Source organism: Tiliqua scincoides, chromosome 1 (genome assembly GCF_035046505.1).
Source record: "Tiliqua scincoides isolate rTilSci1 chromosome 1, rTilSci1.hap2, whole genome shotgun sequence".
NCBI lineage: Eukaryota > Metazoa > Chordata > Lepidosauria > Squamata > Scincidae > Tiliqua > Tiliqua scincoides.
The window spans coordinates 194356089-194375979 of NC_089821.1; the positions used below are offsets into that span (position 1 = coordinate 194356089).

Consider the following 19891-nt stretch of genomic DNA (forward strand, 5'->3'; position numbering starts at 1 on the left):
ATTGGCTGCAGGCTGAGCTGTCAGTCTTTCTTTATTCCCGCCCTGCCTCCCGCTCGCTGTTTTGGGGAGGGGAGCGCGAGGGCACGAGCGCGAGGGCGAATGGTGACGTCATAATGCTTGGCGGCCGTAAGGGGTGCCGGTTGGAATCGGGGGGTGCCTGAGAGGTGCGAACTTTGTGTGGGGCCCTGACGTGGTCCGTTGATAGGCTGCAGCCTCCTCTGCCTGTCGCCTTACCTGACCCACAGCCCAATCCTAGCCACACTTACCTGGGAGTAAGGCCATGGACTCTCATGGGACATCCTTCTGAGTAGACAGGCAGAGGACTGGGCTCTAAGGCCTTTGAACTCTGTGCTGTGGGACTTACTTCTGAATGCATTTGCCTTGGTAGTGTGACCAGATACAAAGGGGGACTGCCACTACTTTTAAGCCCAACATTGCATTTAGCCACAAGGATAAGATGTGTGCACCTTTGGGCTGGGCAGAAATGGGTTTAACCATTGACCTGCAGAGGGGATTTTGGCAGGTACAGCTCTTTAAACCCTTCCAGGTTGAGCTGCACCTGCCAAATTTCCTCTTCTGTAGCATTGTTAAAAGGTATAGGCCAGGGATGTCAAACATAAGGCACAGGGATCAGATGCTGTCACCCAAAGCTCTTTATCTGGCCCTCAGGCTCTCCCAGCACCGGCTCTCAGCAGCTGAGCTTTGCTGTCACTGCTGAAAGGATAGCCCACACAACAATGGGATTCTCCCATATCTTGATCAAGATTTGCATATTTTCTCCTGTCATTTGCAGCTGTGTTTCTGTCCTATCCTGATTTTTGACTCCTGCCAACTACGCCAATTTGTCCCATCCAAATATCCCAACTCCCTTCTAATGCCTGCTTTTTGGCTAATTAACACCCTCCTTTTCCAAGAAACAACAGCTGTGGTGTGCAAAGGAATGAACACAGAACTCCTTATCTATAGCAATTAACAAGAATTTATTGCTACAAACACAGACACTCCCTGCAAGTCCTCTTGTCCAGAGGCTTTCCCTCCCCAAAACTCCACTTAACTCAGTGGGTGAAGGTTTGACGCCTCCAGTCCAAGTCCACAGCTCAATCTCCAAAGCAATCCAATCTTCCCAGTAGCAGTCCAATGCAGCAGAGTGTGTGTCCAGCAGAGCCTCAGCAGTCCCTTCCTCTCTCTTCTCCAGAAGAGTGTCTCCTCCAGCAGGGTCCTGGTAGTCCTCTCCTCTGCGTGTCCTCCAGTAGAATTCTGGCAGTCCCCTTCTCCCAGTGTGAGTACATCCGGGTGTCCCTCTGGGTCAGGCTCCTCCCTCTGGTCAGCATCCTACTCCTAGCTGGGTCAGCCCTTTGCACCTTCTGAAGCTGCCTTTTATCCTGCAGCCCCTTGTTAAGGCCAAATGCAGCTCAGCTGTGAGCTACCTCAGCTCCGGTACCATCAAGGTCAAATGAAGCTCAAGTGTCCAACCAGGTCTCCATTGGCCTTGATTGATTACAGCTGTGGAGCCAACCTGCCCTTCCCAGAGCTGTCAACCATCTGTCAAAACAGGGAATCGCTGTCAACACCACATCATCTACCTGATGATCTTCTGATCTTCCATTACAGTTCCTAAGTGAGAAAAATGTGCCAATTTCTGGTCATGACTTGCTTAATGACATCACTTCCTGCTTAATGACATCATTTCTGGCTTCCAGCAGCCATAATGAATGCTATTTGGCCCTCTGTATGAAGTGCCCTGATATAGGCACTTTGTCCCAGGTCACCCTATGCATAAAACCAGGCTGCATGAAATTGTAAGCCGTTTGAACTAACTCTAACAGGGCTTTCTTCAGCTCAATCCTGTGAGTAGTTGAGTTCAACAGTGCTTACTCCTAATTAAGTCTAGATAGCAATTACACCCAAGCTGGTTAAAAAGGGCCACCTACTATCTACAGAATCAGTGTCTGCCTGTCTCTTCAGTATAAATAAGAAGGAAGCAGTGATGTCTAATTCATGAGAATTGTTAAGTGGTTTCAGTCTGATGCGTGAATAATTTCATTGCCTGTGAATTAGGACATGCAATTGTTTTAAACAGGAATGCAAACTGGGGTTTGGAAATGATAAAATTATAAGGTTTCCCAACTGGCAGGGTCTGCTTGCCTGTGTATGTTGAGTGAAAGGGAGAGGAAAAGTAATATTTTTGGCTGTACTGGGAAAAAATAGAAGCATCATAATCTCTAGAAGATGTTAGAAGATAAGACTTATTCCATGTATACACAGGAATAAGTCGCATTATATTCAGTGGAGCTTATTCCGGTAAGTGAAGATAGGATTTCAGCCTTTGTGTGAAGAACCTGATAGATGTCAACATACAACATACAACAAACCTTTATTAGGCATATAGTTTTACAACTAATATCTCCAGACAGTCATGTATGAAAGTATATGTTAAAAAAGAGATTTAAAAAAAAAACAATAATAATAAGGGTTAAAACACAACAATTTACTTACAGGGTTGCTCCAAGTTGCTTAGGACCAGCAGCTTAGCTCGCTTCAAGTTGCTCAAATATAAAAATTTAGCAACTGGAAGGGTCACTAATTCAGATTCACCCGCCAGCAGAAGTTGTAAAAAGGTGTTCTCAGAGAGACCTTTTTTGATTCTTGACAATGAAGGGAGATACTGGTCTCTGAGCACTTGATTGAAAACACAATGCAGAACAATGTGTGGAAGAGAGTCTGCCTCTCTGAGGCCACAATTGCAGAATCGTTCTTCCTTTGGGGCATTTCTAAACCTACCAAGTAGGTCTTTAGAAGGCAACAACTTGCAAAGGGGCACTCTAAGAAGGTCAGGTACTTTGGTTGTTTGCCAAAGGTATTGTTAAGAAGAAAATTTAGGGGCGAACATTTTTTTTTGTGCTGCTGCCAAAATCTCTTGCCTTTCTATATTGGGACACAATAATGACATCTTTCATCAAATCTTAGATCTGCCTATTGATATGACCTTACCAGAGCTTTGTCTCTTTGAAAGGCAGTCGAAAGATAAAACAATTAATGCGGCTGGGCTTCTTTTGGCTAAATTTTGTATTACCAATAGCCTCACTTGGTTAAATGGCCTAGATTATCTGGGGGATAAAGGAACGTATATCCATATTTCAACTAGAGGTATGAGTGTTATTGATTACATTTTGGTTCCCTTTTATTTCCTCCCACAGATAGTGAATTTTAGAATTGGATACCCACAGTCTAGTGACCATTTACCTTTAATATGTGATTTGGCTTACTTCTCAGATTGCTATCACAATTCTCACACTCAGGTGGAAGACGGTCATCCTGACATAATTAAAAGAATTAAATGGGATACAACCACTAAAGAGTCCTTTGGCGCATTGCTACAAACTGAGGACATGTTCCAGTTGTCTACTCTGGATCCAGATAACCAATTAGGGATTGTGACTTTATTCGAGGCTTTAATATCAACCCTCCAGAACAAACTGGGCCGGATACCTCCGCCTCAAAGAACAGAGGGCGGGAGAAAGAATTTTACCAAGTTAGAGTAGATTTGCTTGACACTGAAGTTCACTGTAAGAAGTGCTTACAATAAATTTTGAGATACTAATAATAGATCAAATTTACAACACTATTTTAGGCTGTCTGCCCAACTCAAAGAGGCTATTAAAACTTCATTACACTGCAATGCAACAGTGAGATGGTCACATTTAATTAAATCTGTGAGATCTAAAAACGTTAAGAACTTTTGGCAAATTATATCAGGCTGTTTCTATAAAAACTCATTTGGTTTCACAGCAATTCCAGCTAAAATGTGGGAAGCACATTTTAAATTAATCTTCTTTGATGACTCTAAACCTATCTCCATCGTTAATATGCCACTCCCGTTAGATCTCGCAGATTGGCCTGCAGTCTCAGTGGATGAAGCTCTTTCTCTCATTAATCAGTTAAAGTTGGGCAAAGCAGCAGGACCAGACTCAATTCCTCCTAATATTTATAAAGAAGCACCAGAGTGGTGGGCCCCAATAATCGCAGAACTATTCACCAGAATTGATAAATTTGGGGTACTTCCAGACACTTGGACTAGATCTATCTTGGTTCCCATCTTCAAAAAAGGGGATAAAAAACTTCCCCCCAGCTATAGGCCAATCAGCCTTTTAGACCTAGCAGGGAAAATGTATGCCTCCCATCTACTGAAGAACCTTTTGGCCTGGATTTCTGATCATAACATCATAGGCCCAGAGCAAGTGGGTTTTAGGCCAAATAAGTCAATTGAAGTGTGTGGTACTATCCCACCTAATCTCCAAACAAAGGACTCAGAATAAATCCTGACTGTATGTGGCCTTTTTAGATTTAAAATCAGCCTTTGATTCCATAGATAGAGATAGACTCTGGGATAAACTTGAGAAGATGGGAGTGGACCTGATAGATGTGTTCCCAGATAGGTCTGGTTGGGTTTGGATTGTGGGGAAGTGCAAGGTGTACACTTCTAAAAAGAAAGTTTTTGGATGGATAATTGAAACTGAGCAATTGTGTTTCCCCCATGCTAAAGTTAGATCTGAACCCTGTTCATTTGAAACAGGAGTGGTACAGAGCAGGAAGTGTATGCACCAAGATCACCTCCAGAAAAGCAAAAGCAAAAGAAGGGCAAGCTCCAGAACTCCTCTCCCTGTTCTCTTGGTGCTTTTATAAGGGTGTTTGCATCACTGAGGAGCTGCTAGGGTCCATTGTGACTACACAGGTGGTGTCAGGGATTCACAACATTTGTGTGATGGTGGAAAAGCAGCTTGGGTAGTTTGCTGAAATACCCCTACAACTTGAAGTTAGGGGTGGAAGTGATGGTAGAAAAGCAGCTTGGGTAGTTTGCTGAGATACCCCTAGAATTTGAAGTTAGCAGTGGGGTGGGCTGATTTTTTTAACAGATGTGAAAAAGAAAATAAATTGACATCACTTTCAGTCTGCAATGTGACTACTGTCTTCAGTGGTTTATAGCCCTGTGTGACAGGGCTATAAACTTGAGGGAACTTGAACAAGAGGACATTGTTTATTGAATGTATTGGCAACCTCCAGTCTTGAAAGACTATGGTATCACGCTCTGAAAGTGGTTCTGGAACAGCGTCTAGTGTGGCTGAAAAGGCCAATTTGGGAGTGACAATCCCTTCCACACCAGGAGCAAGTGCAGTCTGTCCCTGGTCTGTCTCCCTGGCTATGGGCCTTCCTTCTTTGCCTCTTTGCCTCAGACTGTTGGCAAAGTGTCTCTTCAAACTGGGAAAGGCCATGCTGCACAGCCTGCCTCCAAGCAGGCCGCTCAGAGGCCAGGGTTTCCTACTTGTTGAGGTCCATTCCTAAGGCCTTCAGATTCCTCTTGCAGAATCTTCCTCTTGTATCGCAGCTGTGGTCTACCTGTAGGGCGCTTTCCTTGCATGAGTTCTCCATAGAGGAGATCCTTTGGGATCTGCCCATCATCCATTCTCATGACATGACCGAGCCAACGCAGGCGTCTCTGTTTCAGCAGTGCATACATGCTAGGGATTCCAGCACGTTCCAGGACTGTGTTGTTAGGAACTTTGTCCTGCCAGGTGATGCCGAGAATGCGTCGGAGGCAACGCATGTGGAAAGCGTTCAGTTTCCTCTCCTGTTGTGAGCGGAGAGTCCATGACTCACTGCAGTACAGAAGTGTACTCAGGACTCAAGCTCTGTAGACCTGGATCTTGGTATGTTCCGTCAGCTTCTTTATTGAATTGAATTGAATTGAATTGAATTGAAGCTTGTTTATTGAATATGTTATATAAATTATGTCAGTTGCTTTTGAAGTGTATTACCAGGCAGAAAAAAGGTGTGATATAAATATGTTAAGATAATCCTTTTTTTCTAGAATAAACATCCTAAGAAGGCATATGGGCCTGAACTTGGTTCCCATTTTTCTTAAACTTAGATTTAAGAATGAAATGTGAATGTGTTAACAACACCTATGTAAAGAACATAGTAATAGAATTTAGAGTCACATAACAGCCTTTCAATTGCCCTGTAAGTTGCGTCATTATTGTTCTCTTCATAATGTGAGAGTGGAGAGCAGGGAGCTGGGGCTGTGAGAAAAGCTAATTCCCTAATAATCTTAAATAGGAAAAAGAGGGAGAGAGCACCAGAAGAAGAGGAAAACAAAGGCAGAACTTTGAACTGGTGCTCCAAACTTATTATTGCATGTAAATTGCTCAATATGTTTCAATAGCAATTTTCTTCAGGGGTAAATAATCTTGTGTAGCTTACATCTGGTCCTACCAGCTAAAATAGTACAGAAACTTAGATGTTCTCAATAAGTTAGCTAACATTATCAAGACTACAATGTGTAGCAACCATGAAGAAGATTGTTATCAAATGAATTGGGCATATGTAACACTAGGGCCCAATCCTATCCAACTTTCCAGCATCGTAGTGATGGCATCTTGCCTGGATGCCTGTAAGAAGGGATTGGACAAATTTCTGGAGGAAAAGTTCATTACAGGTTATAAGTCATAGCAGGTATGTGTAAGCTTTTGGTTTTAGAGGCAAGCTGCCTCTGATTGCCAGATGCAGGGGAGGGCACCAGGACGCAGGTTGTGTTGTGTCTTGTGTTGGGCATTTGGTGGGCCACTGTGAGATACAGGAAGCTGGACTAGATGAGCCCTTGGCCTGATCCAGCGGGGCTCTTCTTATGTTCTTATGATTTTGTTCAGCCATTCCCTCAACCAGTGTTAAAATGTTAATTTGACGAAGTGAATTGTAGTCCATGAAAACCTGTGCTGAAATAAATTGGTTCATGTTTAAGGTACCACAAGTCTTTTTATTTTTACTGGCAACAGTCTTAACATGGCTACCCCTCTGGAAGTTCTTTTTCTGAATATGTTTCTCATCCCAAAACTTAAGCAAATATTGAACCAATTCAGTATGTTTCTCAACTGGTATTATTTAGTATTTCTGAACAAATGAAATTCTGAATATGACCGGAGATCTTTTGAAAAGTAAAGTGCATCTTAGTGGGCACTTGAAAAACCTAGCTAGTGACATTTGCTTGCAGATATTGGAAAGAAAAGTTGCCTGTGCAACAATGAAAGGTGAACAAGCAAAGTGCTTTGATATACGGAAGAGATGCAGCATCAGATGTAGCACAGAAGAATTGTCTAACCACAAAGACATAGACAAAGCATTGCATAAAATGAGCATCTGTACTTGCTAATTTCTGATAGTGGAGAAGCCAGAGGGGGAAAAATGGAAAACAATAGGTAAGATTATCAGGGCTGTAAAGAATCCAGATCAAAACCTGAGGGGCTGCAGTCAAATTAGGAGCTAGAAAAACAGGTAGGAGCAGCAAGTAAGGCCCAAAATAAAAGCAGAGCCCAAAGTTAGGCTGAGCTAATAACTGCACTGCACAGATAGCATTGTACTATTGTTACGTGAAAATCCCCTTTTCCCTTCCAAGTTGTGATTTTGTATATATATTATGGACTAAGATATCATGCAGGCCAAGAAAACAAGCCCAATTTCCCAAAACCTGGTAAAGGTCACAAGTTGTGATTACATCCCCTCTTCCAGTCCAGGAATGTCTCCTGATTATGCAAAACAAGCCTGCACCTCCGGAGGAAAAGGTCTATTGTTCTTTTGTTGTACTCTTAAGCACCTTATGCAGATTGCCTCCCTCCCCCAGAGTAAGGCTTTGCTGATTGCTGAACCCTTCCACCTTTTTTTTTACCTGTGTGTATACTGAGCATGTGCACAGCTCTGGGATACTTCCGGTTATTCTAGATCAACTTCCAGGTCAGACAACCCCTTAAGAGTAAGCTGAGAGCACATGTCTCGCTCTCTCTGACTGCCCTCCTGCGGGAGTGGTCCTACATGGGACTCTTCCCCCAACTGCCCCCTCACCGGACAGGTAAATATATCTTGCGTCTAAACTCCCTCCCTTCTTCCCTATCTATTCCTCCCTTCTCCCCCATCTTTAGTCAGCAACTGGGTTTAGCAGATTAAGGAACCCATAAAATACTTCCCTACACCCTATCCGTTTCTGATTCCTTTTCGGATGCACCCAAATACATAGCACATGCAGCCACCACTAGCTAGGTACACTATACACAAGTACTAGAAATCTATACTTATCAATTCTCCATGTGTATTATGTTTACCTTTGTATGTTTTTGCAATAAAAATATAATCCTTTGATTGAAAGTTACCTTTCTCCCAGTCTCCTCATTAAGCTAGGCAAGGGATCTCTTTGCTTTATGCTGTCTTGTTATCCAGCCTATGGTCCCAAAAGTTTCCAAAAGGTTAATATACTAATTCCCCTAAACAAAACAGCCTTTTTGGTAACACTATACTTCTGTTTAGCAGCTTTGCATAAGGAATACTGAATATATTATATTTAGAATTACAGCCTTAGTTTGCCGCATGCTGAACAGGTATATGACAAAGATCCATGTAAATAATCTCCGCAATAACTGTAGAAAGCTGCCTTGCAATGAAGAAAAAAAAAACAGTTGTATGATAGCTAGCTAACTGAAAAGGGTGCTAATGGAAAAATGGATCTAATGGTCTGTAGCTGCCAATACAGGTCCAGCCTTGTTATACATGGATTTTTTATACACAGATTTGACTCAACACGAATGGCCCCTGCAAATGAGAAGGAATGTGCTGATCCCTGGAGAAGGGGAAAAATGCACCCCTTTAAAATCACGGTTTAAAAAACTGCTTTTTACTGTTGCAGAGAGACAGGCAATACAAGTGATTACAGGTATAACCTAAGTATCCACAGATTTTTCTATCTCAAAGCTGATGAGAAGGGCCCTTTAAATTAAAGGAAAACAATCCTTTAATAATGCGAGAGAGGGCAGTCTCCTGACAATCCATCAATCATTCTCTCTGAAGGCTTCACTTCTCCCTTCCCCCTGAGCAGATGAAGGAAGGCTAAATGGCAGTGATTATCACCTTCTCCATTCTTTCCCCTTTGCTGGGGCTCCTGGTGAAGGGAGGGATTGCTGCCTCCTAGTGAACCCTAAACTCAGAGAGAGACTGATGGCCTCTGTGTGCATTACAAAGGTCAGCCAGGCTATTTTCAAATCACCAGAGGAAAGAGACTTTGTTTTTTAAAATTGATTTGCTATAGTGCATTTTTTGCCGCCCACAAAAATGTTTTGTGGCCTGGGAATGGAACCCTCCGAGTAATGAGACTCAACCTGTAAATCAAAGTTGAAGCCATGTGTTGGTTTTTAATTTCAGAAGGTTGTGTATTTGTGGTATACTCATGCTGTTATAATAAAACTTTTTTAAAAGATACTCTAAAAAGCTTGATAAAGTTTCCCACAATACCAGTCATTTTCACCCGAATCAAGTGAAAATACAGGATGAAGGAAATCGGTATCAATGAAACCAATAAGATTTTCTCCTGTCTATATTGATTTCACTGGAAAGAGGTGAAAATGAAGGAAAGAGTGATGGGACAGGCATTGAAAGAAAGAGGGAGTTGCATACTGTCAAACTGGCATGATGGGATTTTGTCCAAGTCATAGACCAGTATGGACCTATATCTGTGATGGATAAATGGAAGAATGTTTTCCCATGCACAAGCTCAGTGATTCTTAAACTTTTTAGCACCAGGACCCACTTTTTAAAATGACACTCTATTGGGACCCACCTAGTAGTGGAGGGCACCAGGACTCAGGTTGTGTCTGTTGTCTTGTGTGCTCCCTGAAGCATTTGGTGGACCACTATGAGTTACAGGAAGCTGGACTAGATGGGCCTTAGACCTGATCCAGCGGGTCTCTTATGTTCTTATAGCTTTACAAAACTTTAAAAAACAGGTGATCTAGAAATAAATAATATTTTTATTTATTCACAAGTAATATTGTGTTTATTTGCAAAAAAAAACTCAATCAAGTTCTCACAATGTGGCAGCCCCATGAATAGCCTCAAGGTTTGAGGGCTTAGTTATGTGATCCATCCTTCACCTGCCCCCACTACCTGTCATTGACAGACTTGGAAAAAACATACCAGAAATAAGACACTTAAACATTTATCTCCCTTTATTTACACAAGCTTGCAAACGGCAGGATCTCAGCTTTGATTTTTGATCTGATTTTTGAATAGCCTCAGGGCTTGGGGCAATTAGTTATCTGATCTTTCTATCTCACTTATTTTTGTTGGAGGCTCTGTGGGACCCACCAGAAATTGGGTGACAACCCACCAATTGGGTCCCCACCCACAGTTTTGAGAAAAGCTGTACTAGCTGAAGTAAGTGTGCTGTCTTTTAAAGCAGGAGAACCATAATATGAACAGTGGTCACATATATCTTTAACTGAAATGGGTGAAAGATTTCTAAGTTATTAAATCACTTGATAGCACACATGTGACTCCAGCCTAGGTCATTTTGCTCCTATGATTTCAGGACCACTATCAAAACCAGCTTCGTACTTATCAGCAATCATACAGACTATTCAGATATTGTGTGCGTTCAGCAGATGGCACTCTAACTACACTAAACCTCCAGCTTCCCAAACCATTTCAGTTGTTAACTAGGTCAAATAAGATGGATTTCAAATCAGAAACGAACACTAAATACTTGCATTTCTCCAACATGGAATAATAGGGCAAATCTTTTAACATGATGTTGTTCCAGTGTAGTATATCTAGGGTTAACAGTGAAGGACATTATAACTTCTAAAATGTTTAGGAGAGCAAGAAGTGTGAGCAAACAGATTTATGTGACATACTCTTCTTAGAGACAGAAATAGGAGATGGAATAGTTCTTTGTGAACCCTTCAGAAGCACCTGTAACTAGATGAAATACAGGAAACATTGTGTAGGCCCTTGTGGCATATTTGAGATCAGCCTTGGGCAGTGACTTTCATCTGCAATGTTTAAAGTGTCTTTGTTCTCCATCTTTCTTTGGCCTTTCTGCCATGTATATTCAATCAGCAATAGGAAAGATTCTTTATATTAGTTCCATAATTTAATTTTCCTCTTTAGGCAATCACAAAGAAGATGTCATGCTGTATCAAGTGGTTACCAGCTCTTCAGTTAGCAACTGTAGGTTGGTTTTTAACAGGTGCTTTATTGTCAGCAATTAACAAAGAGTGACCTTCTCCCCATGTGTGAAAAGTTTAACTTGCTAGCAGGGATAGGCAAGTCAGGCACGGTTTGAGTCAAGTCATGTGTCTCCAGCCCCGCAATTTGACTCAAAAATAAGTCATAACTTTCTGAGTTGCCTAGACTTGAAGTTGCCTGAGTTTTTGCAACTTGAAAAGACTCCAGTTTTGCAGATGTCCTTTGTGATACAAAGAGGGATCTGAAGGCCTTAGGAGTGGACCTCAACAAGTGGGAAACCCTGGCCTCTGAGCAGCCCGCTTGGAGGCAGGCTGTGCAGCATGGCCTTTCCCAGTTTGAAGAGACACTCGGCCAACAGTCTGAGGCAAAGAGGCAAAGAAGGAAGGCCCATAGCCAGGGAGACAGACCAGAGACAGACTACACTTGCTCCCAGTGTGCAAGGGATTGTCACTCCCAAATTGGCCTTTTCAGCCACACTAGATGCTGTTCCAGAACCACCTTTCAGAGCGCGATACCATAGTCTTTCGAGACTGAAGGTTGCCAATGGGGGACTTTTGAGTCATTCCCTTTAAAAAGCCAGCTGTGGAAAAAAAGGGGCTGCTGCTGGGGTGTGTGTGTGTTGGAGTTCTCTTTAAACACTCCCCTGATGTCCCCATCCCATCTGTAAATAAGGTGGGAGGGGGTGGGATGGACTGTGTGAAAGCAGGACAGAAGCAGCAAGAAGGAGGAGGGCCACATGCAGCAGCTGTGAGGCTTACCAGAATGACCCAATCCTTTGCAGCTCTACTAATTTGCACCGGTCATTCAATGAGGCTTCCTCCACCCAAGCCATGAGTTGGAAAGCGTGATTGCTATGAACTGCCTCCCCTCCTCTTCCCTGCCTCCTCCACCTCCCTGGGCTTATCCAGCCAATCCTAAAGCAAGAACTGCCCTTGGGCTCCTGCTTCTGCCTTACCTCATCCAAAGAAAAAAACCAGACCACCTATCCTTTGTCCAATGTCCATCGGTTCTTTTAGAGATGGACAACAGAGCCCACTCCTGTCTCCTGCACGATGCAAAAGCAAAACATTAATCCTTCCCTGTCTTCTGGTTGGAACTTCCCTACTGCTTGCCTGGTCTGAATGATGGCTCCATGAGGTCTTGCACACCCAGACACAGACAGACTCCAGTGTGCATGCGTGGGGAATCTGTGCTGAGTCAAGTGGCCTCAGATTCAAGTCAATGCCTGAGTCATTGGAATGGGTGACTCGAGTCTCAATGAGTCAGCAAAAAACACTGACTTTTGCAGCTTGGACTTGAGTAATCTGACTCGAATTTCTATCCCTGCTTGCTAGTTCCTATATAAGAAGCTGTCATGATAGGCTAAAACAGGCCAGGCCAGATTTTCTGGTACATTAGAAACTGTGAGTAGAAGGCTGCCATTCTTGCATAGGTTCTGCTGGCTTACTTCCAAACAATATGCTTAGTAGCAGACTGCATGTGTAGTTCCTGTTAAAATAGTAGTCATATAATGATATCATAGGGTTAATCTGCACACTGGCTAATGTTTCCAGAAAAATGTCTAGGATTAACCAGTGGTGAAGGAAGGTTGAATAAAGGTTTCCCTTTCCATCATTGTGTTCAGACGAGCCACCTTTCACACATGACTATTTTTCCTTTGCGAGTACTTTGGTCTTTTTGTGTTCCAGTAGAGATGGGGCAAAAGAGGATACAATAGGCAAATAGAATGTAACTCCGCATGAAAACATTCAAGAGGAAGTCCATGGATCAGATTCAGCTTTGGCATCTGGGAGTCACAATCACAATTGCTCAGCTTCAATTACCCATCTCTAAATACTGAAGTAGGAGCTGTCAGTTGATTAAAATATTTGTAGTTGATTGATCTTACACCAGTTGATTAAATGTAAGTAAATGTGCATATCAAAAACTCAGCATAAATGTTTTTTTTTTCAGTATCTTTTTGAGATACTGAAATTTAAGATAACTTACAGTGTAATAAACAAAAGCTATCACCCATTGCCAGATGGAAAGGCCACCTTTAATATTTTTTTCCTCTATTACAGTAGCACAACAGAAACAAAAATAGCCTCAAAAAAGTAAACAAGTTTGCCCTTAACTCGTGGCCCCACCAATCAAAATTAACCCCCTCAGATTAATCAGGTAAAGCTTTAGTGGAATACTGATTAAAGCATGCAGCCTTAAAAAGAACATTTACCAGTGTTCTAGGTGTATTATTAAATTGATTGAGAAGACCCTCATTTGAGGCTGCCTGAAGAAAAATTGCCCAGCCCCATACATTGAGTTGCTACACATGGGTGGTGTGCCATTTCAAGCAGTTTCCAAATGTCATATGTGAGCTGGTCCTCACTCCTGCAGCATGATTTGAATGGCGTGACTAGAGGTGAAGAACTAGGAGAACTCTTTAGAGCAGCTGAATCCTAAAATGATGGTGCAAATTAAAATATAGGTTACTATATGTAGTTAGAATAAAATAGTCAAGTTTTGGAACCATTATGGAGCAATACATGATGCAGTTAATTGAATATATATGTGTTTTAAAGGTGCAGTCCTATAGTAGTAGTACCATGACGTATGCTAGTACCATGGTATAGTAGTACCATGACGTATGTCCTCAAATGCTGGCACAATGAATGTCCCACAAGCATAGCAGCCAGTCTGGTGTCCGACCTGAATGCTGATGCAGCAACATGCCAACATACTTCAGCCTCTGGCACAACTTCCACTGGCATACAACCCAAAATGGGTCGGCTACATGGGCAGGATAAAAAGAGAGTCAATATATGCCATATCTGCCCCAATGCCAGAAAAAGGCTAGAATTGGAGTGGGAAGGGTGAAACCCATTAAAAAACTACGGGGAGGTAGGGAACCCTTGAAAATCCCAACACTACCACCCACCCCCTTTGCCCTGCCCAGAGTCAGACAGCAGAGCATAGGGTACAGACTGCACAGCAGCCAATCATAGCACACCAGCCCCAGCATAAAAGCACCTGCCAGGAAGACACAACTCAGATGGCACAGTGTGTGGCACGGAGCTATACCTTCCTGGCCCCATGTCGTGCACACAGGCATCACACACACTGGAACTGTGGAGAAAGGGCATTTGGTGTATAAAGGGAGCTATCTACACAAACAGCCTGCAGTCCTCACAACAGTCTGTTAATACTCTGTTAATCCTTGTCTTCCCAGATTTGTCACTGCAGGCACCTTGCCCCAGAAGGTGGGCACCACACATAAGCACACACATCACACACTGATGTGTGGGCCCCACACATCAGTAGGATCTCCACTCCAACATTCCCACCAGGGGAGTAAGGAAACTGCACTCCCACAGGAAAGTAGTGAAGATGTCCCTTCTCCCCATATTGACCCCTCAGTACCATCAGATGTGTTTTTACTGTCAACTGTGTAACCAGATCTTCCTTTTGTAATGGCTCAGAATAAGGAGAGCTCCTTTGCAGCATTGTAACATGGGGTAGCACCGAGAGTTCCCACAGAGGTCCACTGCAACCCCCACCAGGGAAGGAAAGATATTGCTAAGAGAGTCCATGTGCTCATCGCAACGGTACACTTATTATTATTATTGTTATTATACTTTATTTTCACCCCGCCTTTCTCCCGGAAGGGACTCAAGGCAGCTTACAAACAAGGTTAAAACAAGTTAAAAACATAATTTAAAAGCAGATAAAAACATATCATAAAAACAGTAGTCAGATAAAAACTAATCAGGTAAGAGCATAGGGCAGCAAATTAGAAAAGGATCAGGCCTGTGAGCAGATGTTAAAGAATGTTAAGAGATGTTAAAAAGATGTTAAAAAGGCCAGGAACTCAGACGGCTTGTCTAAACAGAAGGGTCTTCAGGCCTTGCCGGAAAGTTACAAGAGAGGGAGCCGTTCTTATACACTTCTGCATATGCACGCTGGTGGCACTGCTCTCTCACAAATACTGATGAGGCACACCCATCCAGAGACTGTGTTGCTGATGCTGTTGCCATTCTCTGTGTTTTTTCTTGCTCTACACAGGCAGCCATCCAACAGGGAAGGACTCCAGGTATACCCCAAGGGAAGCCCACCACCTGCCTACAGTGACCAGTATGAGCTGCTGACCTACTTGTTCCAGACAGGCTCCTGTGGCTTTGCAAATTCCAGTACAGACAGCAAACTAACTGGTACAGCCAGACCTTGACTTTTTCTCATATACCTTGCAAAGGCAAAATACCCTTCTAGGAGGAGATGGTTGGCAACCCCACTGTGAGTTCCCCAGGAAAGATGTCTCTCTTTCCTCCTGTGCAATTAAAAAAACAAAAAACTTTCACCTGATCATACCTTTGTTGGTCTGTTATCAGATCCCTTCTCCCAACCCTACTTGTTAACCAGTGAGCCTCAGGGTGGGGCTCTGCCACCAGGGCCCTGCAGAAACACCAGTCTCTGACTCCTTCGGCCCAAGACAGAAGCAGCCCCTTCTTGGTCGCAGTTCGCCTGTTCAGTGCTGCCATGATGAATGGAGGCAGATCATTTTATAAGAGAGCAGAATGTCAGTTGCATTGGGGCCTTCTGTGCAGCAGGTGCCAGCAATGGGGCAACAGGGATGTAAGACTGCATGGGTGGGATGCTACCACAGTTGCCCTGGGTCACATGCAGGAATATGCTTCTGTAGTGCTCTCCCTGATTGGCCATATGCTACAGTCCCTGAGCCAAATGCACCTGTTTGTGATGCTGGGAATGCTAAATGCCAAAGGTGATCTCTGTATGACTCCACCGTGGGTTCAAGATATGCCTCCACCTCCTCTCCTGCCCTTGCCTTGGATGTTTCCAGCCAACTATGTGAAAAGTCTACTCAGCCATGGGACCTACAGTGTCCCATGGGGCTTACAGGGCTGCATGACTGAGCATGCCATGTCCAACTATGATCCTGTGCATACTTACTTGGGAGTAGTACCCATGAACGTCAATGGAGTTTCCATCTGGGTATGGAATTTTGCTTCCTGACTGGTGGGATATCAGCCCAGGGTCCAGCTGATATCAGCCCAATGTCAAGTCACTGACTGGGTGCCGCTGCTTATGGGGACATCTTTGGGCAGGCTTCATTGCCTAGGCAGCAGCATGCTGGGCTGTGTCAGGGTTGCTATAGATGCTGGTAGGGTGACTGGTAGGGTTGCATCAGTGGGGTGCAACTTGGGCTCTTGTTTCCTCCTTCCCCTTTGTGCTGGATGGGCTTTGACTACAGCAGGCATCCCACCAATGTTACATTGTTGTAGCAGAGCCACTGGCACAGCATCAGCGTAGGATTCCTCTGTGAGTTACTTTAACCCTTCTATCCAGAACTGGGCTGCCAGCTGGAGTGCACAGTTGGAGTGGACAGTGAACATGCTTTCACTGTTGCAAAATGGCCACCTACAGTCCACGGAGCACTCCGTCAATGACTGTTTTGGGAGCGCTGCCATAAGTGGAGCAATGCTCCCCGGACCTCACTGCTGCTCCTGCCGGAGTAGGTTAGGCAGTGGAGGGGGTGGGGAGGCTGTGGGATGGAGTGGATCCGGTGGCAATAACAGGTGCCAGATCCTTTCCAGCCTTCTGCAAGTCTCTCGACTCCCTTTCTTTCCTGTGACTTGCACCACAGGCCTGGCGCCACAGGTCAAAACTGGCACAAGTCTGAGGAGATCAACTGCAGAGGGAGGCTTACAGAGGGGTAAAAGGAAATTAATTATTCCCCTTTCCCTTCAGAAGATCCCCCCCCATACAGCATGCCCATTTCCGGTGCAGTTGCATCAATGAAACTGAATTTGAGATGAGATACTTCAATTTGCAGGAAAGATGGATCAGTTTGTTCAGTTGCAATCTGCATTTTTGTTTCAAGAACCCAGCAGTAGACCAAGCTGGATCATCTTCCTCTCTCCATCATTGAGTTCACATCTGAGGCCCAGTGTATACAACCAGCAAACGCAAATGGTCAGACTTTTCTTGGTCTGTAGCACTTTAGACTTCCAGGGAGGTGTTCATTTTTAATACTCTCACATGAGAAGAAACAAAATGGCCTTCAGCAAATGGCAAGCTATCTACGCTTCCCCCTGGAATTATAGTTGCCTATATGCAGGAACTTTTATCTGTGGGAGGGTGTTCCAGCATGCAGCCTTCCCCCAACCTGTATCTAGAAGTAGTACAGTCCTGGGGAAAAAAGTTTTATTGTTGATTGTTTAAACTGGATCCAAATCTCTAGTAGGGAGAGATTATTGGTGAGCCTAACAGCTAACATTAGATGGGGTTTTGTTTTATGATAAGCACTGCAAGTTAGATAGCTTTTTCTCCATATATAAAAATCTATAGATACCCTTTTTTTTTGTTTCAGCGTCTCTTTATGGCAATTAGTCTTACCCCCAAGAAGACAAATTGCTTTGAATTTGTTGCTTTTTGTTTAATCTAACAATGTTCTGTCCATTTTCATTGGATCCAGCAACTTCTGTAGTGGAACAAGGAGATGTGATGTATTGTTCTTGTAATTAGGTTTGTCTTCCAGTAGCATTGGCTTGGCTGGCCTGGAGCTTTGCGGATACTTTTGGGAACTTACAATGTGATTGTCTTTTATATTTTTCCACCATCCAAGAGATGTCTCTCTCTAGCTTCATAAAACTATGGGGGTGGCGGCTCTGGTTCTTCTTTTCTCCTCCCCATCCCCCCTTCCCATCTCATCCACAAAGAGAGCAGCTCCCCACAGAGAATGGGTTTCATATTCCAATAAGGCTGTGCACTTTAAGAGGTACCGGATTTACTGCTGTGTTTCAAAGGAATTAGAACAGAACGACAATATTGTAAATAAGGACAATGAAAGCTGGAGAGGCCACTGCTTCATCTCTGGAAATTAACAAGGGTTGTGATTAATTCTAGCAACTGGGGCCCCAGGAATTATGAGGAGAGGCACAACAAAGATGTAGTAAGTGGATTATCTCAAAAGCCTTTTTTCTCATTTTCCCTTGTTTGTTTAAATTAGCAATTTTAAGCTAGTGTCTTAAGAGTGGTCTAGCATTTTAGAAAATGAAAAAAGTATTTCAAAAGTGAGTGACTGATTGTTTGTAAACAATGAGCGTTCAGAGTGCTCTAACAGCATCCATATTGCTAACATATTTTGGGGAAGACAAAAATGAATCATTCGCTAGACAATGGTCAGATGTTTCCCAAATTGTTTACAACCCTACAGCTGAAATGACCTTTTGCTCAGTCTCATTGAATTCATTTTTTTGGCATCAAAACATTGTTTATATCTCTTTTATTCCAATACTTTGGTTTGTCAACCATAGTGATTTAAATACTTTAATGGCACACCACAGTGGCCGCTGCTGGCATGTTTGGAGTTCAGAAAGTGCTTTATAAATTAAAAAAGAAAAACAGTGCATCATATCTTATTTTATCTAACAGGACTGCTAATTTACTGTAGCCCAATAGCCTAGCCTTTTATCATATATAACTGGAGGACTTCAGCCCAAGTTTTCATACAGATTCCAGGGCTAGAATACAAACGTACAGAACCAGCCAGTACTTATGTGAGTAGCAGGCTTTTCAAGGTGTGCCTAGAGATGACAGCCCTTCCCATCTCTTGTTGTTCTTCCAGATTTGATTTGGGCCCAAACTAGGTAATTAAGGGCCAAATCCTATCCAATTTTCCAGTGTCGGTGCAGCCATGCCAATGGGGCATGTGCTTGATCCTGTAGTGGGGAGACAGTCACAGAGGCTTCCTCAAGGTATGGGAACATTAATTCCCTTACCTTGGGGTTGCACTGCGGCTATGCCGGTGCTGGAAAATTGGATAGGATTGGGCCCTAAGTTGATGGGTGAGCTGTTTATGACAACAGCAGCTACAAAGTTATGGAAGTGATTGTGACTCCTGTCTCACAACCTCTTTTCACTCTTCTCTTTGTATAATTTGGTGGGGGATAAAAATAACACTAGCTTGCAAAAGAGTGAACTTTGCGTGGGAAAGAGCAAACAATTTTGCAAAGCAGAATAATATTAACATTCATTGAAAGCAGACTGATTCTCACAGATCCCCATCTTCAGTTCTTGCTGCAAAACAATAATATCGTCTCCTTTGCTGGCTGCTCAAGCCAGCAGAGCAGTGGCATCACTAGGATTCGAGTCACCCGGTACGGGAGGCCTGCACGTCACCCCATGTAGTGGGTGGGGCAATGCCCCAGGTGGGCGTGGTAATGTACCATTGCCCCGCCCCCACTGGTTTTTTGGCTGTACACTTTGTTATAATACAGATATTTCAATGTGGTTTGTTTCATTGCATTCTGCATGAAATTACACATTGATTGATATATAACATGATGGTATTATTCCTCCAAACTCTGATTTCAGTGATTTTGAAAACTTGTAGAGTCTCACACACACACATCCCGTGTCAACTTACTAACACCTTATTGCAGCAGTTCTCAAACTTTTAGCACTGGGACCCACCCACTTTTTAGAATGACAATCTGTCCCAGGTAGATGGGACTCATTAGCCTGGAAAGGCAGCTCATCTGAGAGAAGGAAAACTCTGATCCCAAACCTCTACTGCCTTGTGGCTACATCCAGTCATGGAAAAGGCTTCAGGAGTCAACCTCGAGGCAAAATCCGGAGCCGGAGTCCCTGAGGCAGTTCATGGCTGAACACAGTCACGTTCTGGCAACTCCTGCGACACCACTGGAACCAACCGTATTGGCTTCTGCCTTTCCATTGGACCATTTCAGCGACGTGGAGAGGGGGGATTTGCTGCATGGGTAACAGTCTATCCTCCATATCTACCTTACCCAGGCTTCGTGCACTGGAGAGGACA

General features: G+C 43.5%; 1 long non-coding RNA gene across 1 annotated transcript; it reads left to right on the plus strand.

Annotated features, from left to right (window-relative positions):
• Positions 1–51: 51 nt before the first annotated feature.
• Positions 52–15402, plus strand: LOC136639178 (uncharacterized). The gene is made up of 2 exons (XR_010793653.1): positions 52–164; positions 15103–15402. It is a non-coding gene; the product is annotated as an uncharacterized lncRNA (long non-coding RNA).
• Positions 15403–19891: the final 4489 nt, after the last annotated feature.